Genomic DNA, 4,271 nt, shown 5'->3' with positions numbered 1-4,271 from the left:
TTCGCACTCGGCTGCAAACCGCCCCAGGACATGCTGGAGGTCCCGGCTCGAAGGAGCCAACAAGACCACATCATCCGCGAAAAGCAGAGATGAGATCCATTGGCTCCCGAACCAGATCCCCTCCGGCCCGTGGCTGCGCCTAGAAATTCTGTCCATAAAAGTAATGAACAGAACCGGTGACAAAGGGCAGCCCTGCCGGAGTCCAACATGTACTGGGAACAGGTCTGACTTACTGCCGGCAATGCGAACCAAGCTCCTGCTCCGGCAGTACAGGGACCGTACGGCCCTTAACAGAGGGCCCCCGACCCCGTACTCCCGGAGCACCCCCCACAGTATGCCACGAGGGACACGGTCGAATGCCTTCTCCAAGTCCACAAAACACATGTGGACTGGTTGGGCAAACTCCCATGAACCCTCGAGCACCCTGCGGAGGGTATAGAGCTGGTCCAGTGTTCCACGGCCAGGACGGAAACCGCATTGTTCCTCCTGGATCCGAGGTTCGACTATCGGCCGAATTCTCCTCTCCAGTACCCTGGAATAGACTTTCCCGGGGAGGCTGAGGAGTGTGATCCCCCGATAGTTGGAACACACCCTCCGGTCCCCCTTTTTAAATAGGGGGACCACCACCCCGGTCTGCCAGTCCAGAGGCACTGTCCCCGACTGCCACGCGATGCTGCAGAGACGTGTCAGCCAAGACAGCCCCACAACATCCAGAGACTTGAGGTACTCAGGGCGGATCTCATCCACCCCCGGTGCTTTGCCACTGAGGAGCTTACGGACTACCTCAGTGACTTCGGCTTGGGTGATGGATGGGTCAACCTCTGAGTCCCCAGCCTCTGCTTCCTCTATGGAAGGCGTGTCAGCGGGATTGAGGAGATCCTCGAAGTATTCCTTCCACCGCCCGACGATGTCCCCAGTCGAGGTCAACAGCTCCCCACCTCCACTGTAAACAGTGTTGGTGGAGGACTGCTTCCCCCTCCTGAGGCGCCGGATGGTTTGCCAGAATTTCTTCGAGGCCGACCGGTAGTCCTCCTCCATGGCCTCCCCGAACTCTTCCCAGACCCGAGTTTTTGCTTCCGAGACTGCCCGTGCTGCCGCACGCTTGGCCTGCCGGTACCCGTCAGCTGCCTCAGGAGTCCCCCGGGCCAGCCAGGCCCGGTAGGACTCCTTCTTCAGCTTGACAGCAACCCTTACTTCCGGGGTCCACCACCGGGTTCGGGGATTGCCGCCGCGACAGGCACCGGAGACCTTACGGCCACAGCTCCGGACAGCCGCGTCAACAATGGAGGTGGAGAACATGGTCCATTCGGACTCAATGTCCCCAGCCTCCCTCGGGATCTGGTCAAAGCTCTCCCGGAGGTGGGAGTTAAAGATCTCCCTGGCAGAGGGTTCTGCCAGACGTTCCCAGCAGACCCTCACGATACGTTTGGGTCTGCCAGGTCTGTCCAGCTTCCTCCCCCGCCAGCGGATCCAACTCACCACCAGGTGGTGATCAGTTGACAGCTCAGCCCCTCTCTTCACCCGAGTGTCCAAGACATACGGCCGGAGGTCAGATGACACGACCACAAAGTCGATCATTGATCTCCGGCCTAGGGTGTCCTGGTGCCACGTGCACATATGGACACCCTTATGCTTGAACATGGTGTTTGTTATGGACAAACTGTGACTAGCACAGAAGTCCAGTAACAAAGCACCACTCGGGTTCAGATCGGGGAGGCCGTTCCTCCCAATCACTCCCCTCCAGGTAACACTGTCATCGCCCACGTGGGCGTTGAAGTCCCCCAGGAGAACGACGGAGTCCCCGGTTGGAGCACTCTCCAGTACCCCTCCCAGGGACTCCAAGAAGGCCGGGTACTCTGCACCGCTGTTCGGCCCATAAGCCGAGACAACGGTGAGAGCCCTATCCCCGACCCGAAGGCGCAGGGAAACGACCCTCTCGTTCACCGGGGAGAACTCCAACACATGGCGGCTGAGCTGGGGGGCTATAAGCAAGCCCACACCAGCTCGCCGCCTCTCGCCGCGGGCAACTCCAGAGTAGAAGAGAGTCCAGCCTCTCTCAAGGAGTTGGGTTCCAGAGCCCAGGCTGTGCGTGGAGGTGAGCCCGACTATTTCTAGCCGGTACCGCTCAACCTCCCGCACCAGCTCAGGCTCTTTCCCCCCCAGTGAGGTGACATTCCATGTCCCCATGGCTAGAGTCACCATCCGGGGATTGGGCCGCCGGGGCCCCCGCCCACGACCGCCACCCATATCCCTCTGCACCGGCCCCGTCTGAACCCTCCCGCGAGTGGTGAGCCCACGGGAGGGCGGGCCCACGTTGCTCGTTCGGGCTGCGCCCGGCCGGGTCCCGTGGGCAGAGACCCGGCCACCAGGCGCTCGCCTGCGAGCCCCAACCCCAGGCCTGGCTCCAGGGTGGGGCCCCGGTGACGCCGATCCGGGCGACGTGCACGTCCTTGGTCTTGTTTTATTCATCAGGGGCGAGTGAACCGATCTTAGTCTGACCCGTCACCTAGGACCTGTTTGCCTTGGGAGACCCTACCAGGGGCATTAAGCCCCGGACAACATAGCTCCTAGGATCATTCGGGTGCTCAAACCCCTCCACCACGATAAGGTGCCGGTTCAAGGAGGACAGTAAATTGTTTTGGGCTGTCACCTCAGCCTCCCTCTGTATTCTGTCTGTTGAGCATGTGAATGACCCTGGACTGCAATCTAGTGGCCAGTCTTAGCAAGGTATAAAAGAGAGGAGACAATGAGCCCTGTAAACTCACCTGTGCGCATCCTCACCTGTGCGCATCTCAATCGCCTTCTCCTTTGTCTCCGCTGGGTTGGCGCTGCATCTGTGCTGCCGAGTCTCTCCTTTGTCTGGATTATTTGTGGTACTCCGAGTGAGTTTGCTTTGAACCATGTATTGTATTGTAATCACTTACCATCTTTATGTTGATAAGGTTGCTGCAGTCTGTCTTAAGTTTGTTTTATTGTTATTAGGAGGCAGATGGCTCTCCAAACGGCACCTTCAACATAACAAACAATTAGCTCCCTTGGCAAAGTGGAACGAGGTATGTGGAACATTTTCTAATAAATGTATCTCTTATTTTATTATTGAATGGGGGTGATTGTATTGAGGGTTTGGAAATTGTATTAGGAAACTGTAAATCAAATGTTTCATGTATTTAATCTAATCTCTTTATTTTCTTGCTGTATTTCCTTTTCATAGTTTTCACGGTGCTACAGCACACAATAAAATTTAAGCACCCGTCATGAATCTCTCCGCCTCATTTTGTTGACGCCAAGGGTCCGCTACACATGACATGATTTGGCCTCATTCCCTGAGCAGAGACCATCTGACAGCACAATGATAATCCACAGGTAATATTTTATGTGCACCAATATAGCTATGACAAGGAATTATATGTAGACTGGGGTTTTACGTTTGTGTGTAATGTAAAACATGGACTGTGAGGAACGAGGCTGAGCACTATCAGTGTCTGACTCAGAGTCAGTTTCTGGCTCTGATGGCTCAAACAGGTCGGGCTGGGTCCGTCCGATGACGCTGCTAGCTTACATTACATGTAGGTTACGTCCTTGTACAGTACACGAGGCGGCTCCCCTCCCGCGCATGGGCATGGTTCCAGCCCCTCTATCTGACACGCCCCCAGCATTTCACAGCAGAGAGAAGTGCTTGTTTTTCCATGATTTTGAGACCTAATTTTATATACTTAGCAATTTTTTTAATCTTTCAAATTTGGCTCAGTGGTCAATGTGGTGTTACAAACTCATAACACAAATTTATTTTTGCTTTACATGGACTTTAAGGCCGGACGGCTGTGATGCCATTACATACATCGTGACTTGTGGATGGAGAACTCTTTTCGCTTTACCAATGTGCAAGTGAAGATGAACCTCATTTCCCGTACCTTCAAATGTCCGGCATTGTTCTTACTTCTTCGTTTTCTCGCTTGAACTACGGCTACACTGCCCCCCACAATTAACAGCGGTACTCAGGGACGTACACATGACTATAGAGGGGCAGGGGCTCAAAGTCAGAAAAGAGCAGTATGTGCGCGCCAAATGTTTTTTCATGCCTTAATAACACAATATGTAGGTTAATTTAAAATTAATAAACAAAGTAATTATAGAAAGCTAACTACTTAGCTGTGTATCCTGTGTAGCTGTGAGTGATATGCAATTGCCATTTCTTTTGTGTCAACAAATTATTGTCAACATGAGTTTATTCACATTATAATAGGTTACTGAGGTTTAGAAGACATGCAGTT

At 53.8% G+C, this 4,271-nt stretch overlaps 1 long non-coding RNA gene across 1 annotated transcript; it reads left to right on the top strand.

Annotated features, from left to right (window-relative positions):
* Positions 1-2,679: 2,679 nt before the first annotated feature.
* LOC115571679 (uncharacterized) lies at positions 2,680-3,253 on the top strand. The gene is made up of 3 exons (XR_003981965.1): positions 2,680-2,882; positions 2,983-3,053; positions 3,212-3,253. It is a non-coding gene; the product is annotated as an uncharacterized LOC115571679 (long non-coding RNA).
* The last annotated feature ends 1,018 nt before the right edge of the window (positions 3,254-4,271 follow it).

Source organism: Sparus aurata, chromosome 20 (assembly GCF_900880675.1).
Source record: "Sparus aurata chromosome 20, fSpaAur1.1, whole genome shotgun sequence".
NCBI classification, from domain to species: Eukaryota; Metazoa; Chordata; class Actinopteri; order Spariformes; family Sparidae; genus Sparus; species Sparus aurata.
The sequence above is the reverse complement of the archived record's forward strand: the minus strand, read 5'-3'. Positions and strand labels throughout refer to the sequence as shown.